Here is an 11,895-nt window from a genome sequence, read left to right on the forward strand (position 1 = left end):
ATCATCATTCCCCGCGTGAGTCTGTCCTTGTTTGTTCTGTCCCTGGGTTAATTAAGACTGTAGGTAAGCTAGCGTTGCACTGTGTCTCTAATATCTTCTGTAAATTATTTTCTTATCTTTCCTTCTTCCTTGGTTACTTTTGAGCGTGTAAATAGTAGGAATAAATTTAGTAGTATTTCCAACCTTTTTGTCCTCTTCTTCTTCTTCTTCACATCCGTGTCGCTTTTGTCTTTTCCATATTGAATATCTGTGGCGCGATCCGGCCAACGTTCGGGAATCGGGTTAGGTCGGGGTAACTGTTCAGCCGCGGTGCCATCCGCTCGGCAAACCAACATCCTTATCCGCGGTCCGTCGTGATGGGGGTCTAGTTTAATCCCTATTCTCATTATTCCGATCCATGCTGTTGGGAGAGAAGACCCAAGCTTTGGCGAACTTCCTCTTGCAAAGTTCCGCTCACTAAGGACGAGTGAGACTGATTTTTGTGGGATTGATGACCACGCCAAATATGTTTTTGATGGGAGTGGGAACCGAGTCGTGCACGGCAGCTTTGGTGAGGAAGAGGGCAGCGCATGTGTCTCCTGGAGTTACGCTGATCGAGAAGTGTGTTTGGGACGCGGCCTGGCCTTACAGCTTGTTGGGTTTTGCCGACCCCATCATGCTGAGAACGAAAACCGGAGCTTTGGTGACTCCTGTTGTTGTGAAGTTCCACCCACATGTGACTGAGGTCCATGGGATCAAGGACCATGCCGAATACAATGACTTTGATGCGAGCGAGAACCAAGCCAGGTGCGGCAGCTTTGGTCGGGAAGAGAGCCACACTGAGGGCGCCCGGAGTTGCACTGATCAACGTGTTTGGGGACACGACCAATCAGCCTGGCCTTGCCTTCGCCAAGTATGAGACTGAAAAGGGTGAGACCGAGACCGGGCGTACCCCAGAAGACACACAAGAGGTCGCATGGTTTGATATCGTCGCCACTTCTGGGACAGAGAGGAAAATGTAGCACAGATAAGGAGACAGCTTGGTCCAGGAGTCGTGATTCCTTGCTGGAGTGAAGATGGATGCTTCAGGACCAGGGAAGGCTCTGTTGAATGGAGCGGTTGGAGCGCGGATAAGGAGACAGCTTGGTCTATGAGTTGTGATTCTTTCCTGGGGTGAAGATGGACACTTCAGATGAAGATGGATAACGGACTTCAAAGGTCTAACTTTACATAGACTAAAAAATAAATATCTCGGGATTCCTATAATGTAAATGGATGTGCTTCCCCTGGGGGTGTATTTTCCAAAATTACAAGAATATAATTGAATCGAAATATTATATAAGCTTTAAAGGCTGTATATATATTTTTAAACATTACATCGAAATTTCACCGACACTGATACACCCTCTTTTACACCATCTTAAATTTAACAAGTTACATTAGTTATTCGTGACTGTTCTTTTTGTGCTTTATGACATCCCTAAAAACAGTACGTTTCCTGTTTGGAATGATTTTCAATTTTGCTTGATGGACAGGCAGACAGGCAGACTGAAGCAATTGCTATACAAAGACTGAAGAGAGGCACACATACGTGAATGAGACGAGACTCCGTGCAATTTGCCAAATTCAGTCAAAGTACTGCTAAATTACAGGTTCGTGTTCTGATTCATGTTCCGATTTGTGTTCTAGAGTGTTCAACATATAAAATTAAATTGAAATTAAGTAAATTCTCAATCTTGGACCGACAGGCAGGCAGACAGACAGACTGCATCAATTTCTCAACCCCGTTTTGCGCTATGTGTACGGAGTGCAAATAAAATAAAACAAGTACAGATACATTCAAAGTACACCGCCCCCATGCCAAATAAATTAATATCCTCCAGCGCAGCATTGCCGGGGAGCCTTTGGCGCCCGGAAATACCGCCGTGCAGCTCATAGAGACTGTATTGGGAGGGAGAGGTGTACAATAATTGATTGATAAATTGCATAATTAAAATCAAAAAATATTAATCAAAATATTTTCCCAAATTGGCCAATAGCATACCTCAACCACCAGTGCTTCATCCGAAGCTGTAGCTTTTTAAAAATTAATTAAATAAGTCATTAATAAATAAAAATTAATTGATTAATCAATAAATAATTAATCGATTAATTGATTAATCAATAAATCAAAAATATCCTTTAGAGTCACATTGCTTGGTTACTGTCGTGTCCAAATATTAACTTCCTAGCTCAAAAGGTGCCCGAGATATTGCCCAGATGAGAAAGAAAATAAATAAATGATTAATAATGAAAAAAAAAAAAAATTGTGAAGTTTTGTGAAGTTCTGCCCACATGTGAGTTCCGCCCAAAAAGAATAATCATAAAATAATTAAATAATTTATCAATTGGTTAATAGAATACCTAAACCTCCACCATTTCATCCGAATCTGTCACTTTAAAAAAAATTAATTAATAAAGTCATTAATCGAATAATTAAATAATTAATTGATTAATTGATTAATTAATAAATTAAGCATGTACAGCCAAATCACTTCGTCATTGTCATGTCCAAATATCAGCTTCCTTGCTCAAAAGGTGCCTGAGATATTGCCAAGATGAGAAAGGAAATAAATAAGTACTTAATTAATCGATAATAATCAAATAACTAATCAATTAATTGATTAATCAAAAAACAAAAAATAAGGTTTTTTCCAAAGCACTTGCTCACTATTGTGTCAGAATGTCAGCTTCCTAGCTCAAAGGATGGTTGAGATATTGCCCGGACAAACAAACAAACAAACAAACAAACAAACAAGAAACCGGAGTGAAAACTGAGTCCTCTCTTTCAGCACACGTCATCACCGGGCCCCCTCCGTGCCCAGCGATGACGTCATGCTCCGCCTGGGGATGGCATAGGAAAGGAGCGGTGTACAATAAAAGATCAGTACTGTCAGGGACGCGGTCATTTTGTGGTACCTTGTTAATTCACTCGCCATCCAAGAGCCTTTCCAATATATCTTCGCAGCACCTCTCCGGGAATTTCATTGGAGGACCGTCGTCTTCACAAGCCACGTAGGTGGAGCCGGATCCACGTGGGCGGAGTCTTTAAAGCCGTGCATGGAGCTTGCTCGCCCCCAAGCGTAGGGAAAGCTGCACGTCCATTGATCAAGCCGGGCAAGTCTCGTATGGAACTACAGCTGTGACGTCATTGCATCGTGCGAGACAAAAGGGAAATCGTTACTGGACATTTAAACTAACCACAGCTTGCATTCACATTTACTTACAAGACATAGCTCGTTGTTCTGCATCATCCCAACGTTCCCGGCAAATGATGCTTCAGCTATAACCTGCAGCTATGTCCTCCATAAGAAAGAACAAGTACAAAAAGTTTTAATTAAAACAAAAGCCGCGTCGATGTTACACAATGCCTAGATGCAGCTGTGCCTATAACGTCGATGTTATAGGCACAGGACATTCCTATTGATTCGATTACTTGATGTTATGTTTGTGCAAAGTGAAAATATATCTCGGCAATTTCCCGTGTGTGGCGACGAACTTTTAATATATCTCGGCATTTTCCCGTCTGTTATTTCAGGCGGTGTATGACTGACCATGCCGCGATTAAAAATATATATATATCTCGGCAATTTCCCGTGTGTGGCGACACGTGAACGAAGCTATGCTCCTCTCTCCACATTATTGTGACGACGTATAAATTAAATATTTCATCGTGACGATTGTCATCAAATGGACGAATTTTTTATATATCTCGGCATTTTCCCATCTGTTATTTCAGGCGGTGTATGACTGACCATGCCGCGATTTAAAATATATATATCTCGGCAATTTCCCGTATGTGGCGACACGTGAACGAAGCTATGCTCCTCTCTACACATTATTGTGACGACGTATAAATTAAATATTTCATCGTGACGATTGTCATCAAATGGACGAATTTTTAATATATCTCGGCATTTTCCCATCTGTTATTTCGGGCGGTGTATGACTGACCATGCCGCAATTAAAAAAAAAAATATCTCAATGGACTTGAAGTTACAGGCCTTTGAGAATTCATTTCGTTCTATAAAGGGCAACTTTCATCCGATTTTCTTCCCGTTTTTTTTCAACCGAGTCTAAAACTATGTTAGCGACTGTGAAAAATGAAATGATATATCGAATTTGATTTGAAATAAAACTGTGTGAGAGAGGAAGACACCACGGGCCTACAAAACAGGCCTCAAAGCTATGCGAGTTAATAAAATGGTGGATATTTGTTTATATGAAGCCTCTCCCAGAATGGGTGGAGCTATGTTTCCCAGAATGGGTAGAGCTTTGAGGTTTTGTCTTCTCTGCAAGAACAAGAACAAGAAGAACAACAACAACAGCAGAGGGCACTCTATGACCAGCGTCTGCGACGCGGCTAAAAAGAATCCCAACAATATTACACAAAAGTCTGGCTCGCCGTCCCCAGCATTTTCACGAAGGGAGTTTGGGGAGGGGGGGGGGGGTGAATGTTAACATTAGCAGGGTAGCTCTCTGACGTTTCCGACACGTTCGTGAATGTCTCACTTCAAATGAGCAACTTTTTGGAGTGAGTATTGGTAGAAACCGGAATTCAGCGTAAATATTCAGTGAGTACATATTGCTGTGGGTGGAGCCAGTAACCTTGGCAACCTCATACATTCCACCAGCATTTCAATTCGTGCTTGTTGTACCTCCGAAGTACCGCGCTGGAGGCACGTTTTGAATTGCCCGCCTGACGGAAGTTCGCCAATATTGTTTCCATGCCAACAGACCACTTCTCGGCACCGTTCCCTCTCCACCTCGCTTCTTCAGCCCCCGACCGTCATCCTCTCTCCACACTCCTCATAGTTCTGCTTTTGGCAATTTCCATTCGGTATTTCCCACAGGATTTCATTATGGTTTCCAATTCGATTATCCAGAGATCAGTAGTTTCACTTTTCAACATCAGTTTCGCTTTGGGATATCAGTTTCGATTCGTCATTGCAACTTGTGATGGTGCACGAAATCGGTCGTTAAAACGATTTTTGGGGTTTCTTCTTCGATTTTCTAAAGGGTCTACTCCAAAGAGTCTGACAAGGTCTAAAAAAAATGTAAGTGTCTAAAGGGGTCCAAGGGCGAAAGAGCAAAAGAGGTCTTTAGTGTCCAAAGGGTATTAAAGTGTCCAAAGGGTGTTAAAGTGTCCAAAGGGTGTTAAAGTGTCCAAAGGGTGTTAAAGTGTCCAAAGGGTGTTAAAGTGTCCAAAGGGTGTTAAAGTGTCCAAAGTGTGTTAAAGTGTCCAAAGGGTGTTAAAGTGTCCAAAGGGTGTTAAAGTGTCCAAAGGGTGTTAAAGTGTCCAAAGGGTGTTAAAGTGTTCAAAGGGTGTTAAAGTATCCAAATGGTGTTAGTGGCCAAAGGGTGGTAAAGTGGACAAAGGGTGTTAGTGTCGAAAGGGCTTTACTGTCCAACTGGTGTTAGTGTCGAAAGGGCTTTACTGTCCAACGGGTGTTAGTGTCCAAAGGGTTTTAGTGTCCAAAGGGTGTAAAAGTATCCAAATGGTGTTAGTGGCCAAAGGGTGGTAAAGTGGGCAAAGGGTGTTGTGTACAAAGGGTGTTACTGTCCAAGGCGTGTTAGTGTTTAAAGGGTGTTGCAGTGTCCAACGGGTGTTAGTGCTTAAAGGGTGTTAGTGTCCAATGTTAGTGTCCAACGCGAGATCTCCCAAGTGTGTCCAACGTGTGTTAGTGTCCAACGAGAGATCTCGCGAGATCTTGTCAGGGCGGTCACGGTTTTTCGAAGCTGTTCCACGATCCTCACGCACGCTCGAAGTTAAGTAATTGTCAAATTTGTAACTCTTGTCGAAACTGTATTTATCTTACGTGTGTGTACCTTTTGCGTGTCCCTCAGAAGTTTTATCGGTGTTAATCTTTCATACCTGTAAAAAATAGTCGAGTATTTCGTGCCACGCGGCCTAGTTGTTGAAGCTTCCGACCTTGAGGCCTGGTTCTCTCCGGGCATCCAAAGCGGTTATTTTTTCATTGTGTGTTTGTCAAATTTCAACTCGTTATTTTATCGTCCATGCGTTATTGTTTGTTTATAGTTCGTTTTGGTTTGAATTTCCTGTAACTCGTAATTAATTAATCGTGTTCTGCTTCTCGTGTGCGGCCTTGTACCCCCATCGGTGTTTGTTAACTTAAGTCCCCTACATCGTGTTTTGCTTGGCTCTTAGCTTTTTCCCTTCTACCCCGAACATAATACTCTTTGTCTAACGTTTTTAATACGTTTATTTAAAATACCCCCACCCCCCAAAAAAACAAACAAACAAAAAATAACCAAAAACATTTATTTTCCTCTCTCCACGTGTGTTTTGTCTCATCCTGTACTTTCTGTCCAGGTGTGCTGTTCGCCCCGCCCCCATTATCTCCTTGCCATCCACCTTTTGCCCTGTCCACGTGACTCGTGGTGGTCCCTCTCGGCTCTCCCCCCGTTGGTATTTTGTGCATATAAGATTGTCTACGGTTCTGTTTTAATATTATTTAAATATGTATAAACTTTCCCCTTCAGTGTTTTATTCAGTGGTATATTACAACACGCTGTTTTTCTTCCTATTTAAAAGGCTTTTCTCAATTTCCTCTCCATCTCATTCCACATCAAAAAAAAAGAAATTCAATCTCTTATACGTCTTCCTCACTACATGGTCTAAATTCACATTCATTCCATCCCTCCTCCATCGTTCTGAATCTGATTGATAACTTGAAAATCACAACAAACCCAATTTGTTATCAATGTTCGTCTTTCATTAATCATCCACTTTCGAAACTCCCCTCTTGCCCCTCCCCTCCAAATCCCCCCCCCCCCTTGCACCAACACTCCTAAACTCCCCCCTTGCCACTCCACTCCTAAACTCCCCCCTTGCCCCTCCACTCCTGAACTCCCTCCTTGCCCTTCCCCTCCTAAACACCCCCTTGCCCCTCCCCTCCAAATCCCCCCTTGCCCCTACACTCATAAACTCCCCCTTGCCCCTCCACTCCTAAACTCCCCCCTTGCCCCTCCCCTCCTAAACTCCCCCCTCAGTCCTCCCCTTCAAAACTCCCCCCCAACCCCTCCCATTCAAATCTCCCCCCAGACCATTCCTCTCCAATTCTCCCTCCTCCCCCCTCCTCCTCAAAGCTGCCTCCTCCCCACTTCGTCTCCCTTCTATCTCATACCTCCACTCCCCCCCCCCCCCCCCAACCTTCTACTTTCCTCTGCCCCCACTCAAACAACCCCTCACTGTGCCTCATCCCTTCACCATCAAACCTTTCATCCTCCTCATCCTTCCCTTTCTTGGAACTCTTCTGTAATCTCTGACACACTATCAACTGCTCTTCCTACCTCCCCCTCTCATCCTTCATCTTACCCTACTCCTCCCCTCCCCTGTCCTGTACCCGATGCTCCCCCTCTCTCTTCATTAACGGTATGGACCTCAAACATCCGGGGCCTTCGCTCAAACCTGACTGATCTCTCCATACAGGTTTCTTCTGACAATCCAGACTTGATCTGCTTAACAGAGACTTTCCTCCTTCAAGATGTCTCTGATTCCTTAATATCTCTTCCTGGTTACTCCCTCCTCTGGTATGATAGACCTGAGCCTCGTCCTGGTGGTGGGGTTGCTATCTTTATCAAAAACTCTCTTCCTCACTCTCCTTGCACTGCCCTCTCTCCACCCCACCCCCAGGAGTACCTCTGGCTACGGCTTCCTCTCCGCTCCCACCTTTTGTTCATATGTGTTCTGTACCATCCTCCAAAGTGATGACTCCATTTACATTTCACTGTCTGACAACATGGACCAACTTCTATCCACTCATCCCAACTCTCTCTTCCTCATATGTGGTGACTTCAACTGTCATCATGCCAGCTGGTTGGGTGTGGGTTCCTCTCTCACCAGTCATGGCACCTCAGCAAAGGACTTCTGTGACTCACTGGGATTGACACAATCTGTCAATTTCCCAACCCGGATCTCAGCCAATGGAGTATCTTCTCTTCTAGACTTGGTTATGACAAACTTCCCTGCTAATGTCTGCTGCTCTTCTTCTGCTCCAATCGGTTCTTCTGATCATGTGCTTGTCAAAGTGGACATCTCTCTGGCCATTCTCAGAGAGCCTCCTCAGCGTCGACGAGTCTGGCATTTCACTCAGGCCGACTGGGACGGTCTTCAAGCAGCCATCAATCGTCTGGATTGGTCTCCCATCTCCACTGCCTCTGACATCAATTCTTCCTGGGAATTCTTCCAAAGCAAACTGCTCTCTCTCATGCACAGATTTAACCCATCTCGTCTTCAGTTGTCTTACCCTTCCTCCCGTCCATGGTACACTGAATCTTGTGGTGAGGCAGTTGCCCTGAAACAACTTGCCTTTGCCTCTTGGAAGGCTAATCCAACTGAAGGCAATCTCAGTTCCTTCCACCAAGCTCGAAACAAGTGTGTGTCTACCCTCAGGAGTGCCAGGAAGCACTATCTCTCCACACTCAAGAATGAACTCTCAAACCTGTCTCCTTCCTCCAAATCCTGGTGGCGTCTGGTCAAATCCGTTTCTGGTGTTTGTTCCCCCTCCATCCCCTCCCTTACCTCAAATGGCCACACAGTTGACATCGCACGTGACAAAGCCGAATGCCTCAACTCTGTGTTTGCCTCAAAATCTTTAGTCCCAAACCCATCTCTCTCTGTTCCCACCTTTCCCAGTCGAACCCAACTGCTCCTGGACTCTGTGTCCTTCTCTCCTGACAATGTGGAGGAGTTTTTGTCTAACCTCGACTCTGATTCTGCAACTGGACCAGACGGCATCAGCCCACGGGTCCTAAAATCCTGCTCAGCCGCTCTATCTCACCCTCTCTCTGTTCTTTTCACCCTCTCTTTTGCTCAAGGTCATCTGCCAGCATCCTGGAATTCAGCAAACATTACCGCTATACACAAAAAGGTGCAAAAACAGATCCTTGCAACTACAGACCTATCAGCCTGCTCCCAATTATCAGCAAAGTCATGGAATCCATCATTGCTTCGGATATGAAATCTTTCCTCTTCTCCAATGGCTTGATCTCTGATCATCAATTTGGTTTCAGACCAGGTCACACTACTCTGGACATGCTGCTTCTGCTTTCTCAACAATGGATGGAGGTCCTCAATGCCAAACAGGAAATCAGAGCTGTCTCACTTGACATATCACATGCCTTCGATACGGTCTGGCACCTAGCTCTGCTCACCAAACTCTCCTCCTATGGTATCCATGGAAATCTCCATGCATGGCTTGCGGACTTCCTCTCTGGTCGTAGTCAATGTGTGGCCCTGAATGGATTTCTCTCATCTCCCCTTCCTGTTCAGGCTGGAGTTCCCCAAGGCAGTGTTCTGGGCCCTGTGCTTTTTCTGGTCTTTATCAATGATCTCTCCGACTCTCTGGAAAATCCTCTCTATCTCTTTGCTGATGACTCCACTCTCTGCCGCTCCATTCCTCTTCCCTCAGATCGGCAGTCTGCAGCCTCCTCACTCTCTGAAGACTTGGACAAAATCACAGACTGGTCAAACAAGTGGAACATGTCTTTCAATCCTGACAAATCTCACACTCTTACTCTGTCTCTGTCTCTGTCTCTCCGAAAAGATCGACTGGACAACCCTCCCATCTACTTTCTCAACAATCCTCTCCAAGAAGTTCTGTCGCTCAAGCTTTTGGGTCTCACTATCTGCCATGATCTTTCTTGGGAAAACCACATTTCCAAGCTGGCCTCCAAAGCCAGTCGCCGACTGGGCATCCTCCGTCGTGCGAAGTCCTTCCTCGGCACACCTGAGCTCCTCACCACATACAAGGCTTTCATCCGCAGCTCAATGGAATACTGTTCTCCCCTATGGGCCGGTGCTCCTGCCTCACACCTAGCTCGGCTTCACGCTGTTGAAACCAAAGCTTTCAGAATTATTGGAATCTCCCGCGATGAAGCTATCTCTGAGGGCCTTTCACTCACTCACCGCAGGCAGGTAGGTGGTCTTTCTGTCTTCTACCGACTCCTCTCCGGCCTTGCTCCCCCAGCTCTCTCTGTGCTCTGTCCCCCAAATATTCCGACAGGTCGCACAAGATCTGCCAGCAACCCTCTGATGGTTAAACTGCCGAAATCTCGGCTCTCTGCTCACCTTCACTCTTTCATTCCTCTTTTCTCCCGCCTCTGGAACAAACTCCCACACTCCCTTCAATCCCACTCCTCCCTCCAGGTCTTTAAAACAGCTGTTCACCACCATCTCTTATCTTCCCCCATCCAAAACCTTGATCTTTTCTACCCCCGCTAATTCACCTCAGATCCACCTTGTTTGAAATTCCAACTTCTTTCCTGGAAGTCCTGGCAGTGTCCATATGTTTTATACCTCTCCCACCCCCCCCCCCTTCCCATGCGCCCCCCCAAAGCCCTCTCCCTCCCACAGATCTCTCCATGTCTCTCGGTCCCTGCTGTCAAATGTTGTGTTTGTGTCCTTCCCCCTCTCTCCCCATCTTGTCTACCGCTCCCGATGTTATATGTTTTATGTGTCGGTTTGTCTTTCTGTGTAATTAATGTTCGCTCTTTCACGAGCCTCGATCTTGTATACAAAAAAAAACAAAAACAAAAACAAACGGGTGTTCGTGTACAAATGACGTTAGTGTCCAAAGGGTTAGTGTCCAAAGGGTGTTAAAGTGTCCAAAGGTGTTTATTGTCCAAATAGTGTTAAAGTGTCAAAGGGTGTTAGTGTCCAACGGGTGTTAGTGCCCAAAGGGTGTTAGTGTTCAATGGGTGTTAGTGTCGAGAGGGTGTTAGTGTCCAAATGTTGTTAGAGTATCCCAATGGTGTTAAAGTATCCCAATAGTGTTAAAGTATCCAAATGGTGTTAGTGGACAAAGGGTGTTAAGTGGACAAAGGGTGTTAGTGTTTAAAGGGTGTTAAAGTATCCAAAGGGTGTTGCAGTGTCCAACAGGTGTTAGTGTCCAAAGGGTGTTGGTGTCCAACAGACGTTAGTGTCAAAAGGTCGTTACTGTCCAAAGGTTGTTGGTGCCCAAAGGGTGTTAAAGTGTCCAAAGGGTGTATGTGTCCAAAGGGTGTATGTGTCCAAAGGGTGTATGTGTCCAAAGGGTGTATGTGTCCAAAGGGTGTATGTGTCCAAAGGGTGTATGTGTCCAAAGGGTGTATGTGTCCAAAGGGTGTATGTGTCCAAAGGGTGTATGTGTCCAAAGGGTGTATGTGTACAAAGGGAGTTCGTGTACAAAGGGCGTTAAAATGTCCAAAGGTTGTTAAAGTGTCCAAAGGGTGTTAGTGCCCAAAGGGTGTTAATGTACAAAGGGTGTTAATGTACAAAGGGTGTTCGTGTACAAAGGGTGTTCGTGTACAAAGGGTGTTAGTGTACAAAGGGTGTTAGTGTCCAGAGGGCGTTAAAGTGCTCAAAGGGTGTTTTCGTGTCCAAAGGGTGTTAAAATGTCCAAAGGGTGTTAAAGTGTCTAAAACGTCTTAAAAGCTCTACAACCACAAGTCTGAAAATGTATAAATAGTCGAATAAGGTCTATATAGGTTTCTAAAGGATCTAAATGGGTAATAAGATGTCTAAGGGGTCAAAATGGTGTATAGGTCGTAGGGATCTAAACACGCAGGTAATACTAATACTAATAGGGTCTTACCAGAGGAGGTACTTCGTAGAGTTTAAAAATACAGGTAATGTGGGTTATCTTACAAAGGAACTTCAATGCAGAGGATGCCATTGGACCCAGCTAAGCCTGCACAACGTCTACCAACCTATGGTTGTTCATCCGTGCTCTATCCTTTTAAAAACGTCGAGCAAAGAAGCATACAGCACCATTTGTTAGTGATAAAACATCGCAACTTGCTCCTGTGGGGTGGGAGGATGAAGAATCTCCATCCTCACCATATTAGCGGGGTTGCAGTACCCATGGTGCAGTG

Source organism: Myxine glutinosa, chromosome 2 (genome assembly GCF_964187855.1).
Source record: "Myxine glutinosa chromosome 2, kmMyxGlut1.1, whole genome shotgun sequence".
Taxonomy (NCBI): Eukaryota; Metazoa; Chordata; class Myxini; order Myxiniformes; family Myxinidae; genus Myxine; species Myxine glutinosa.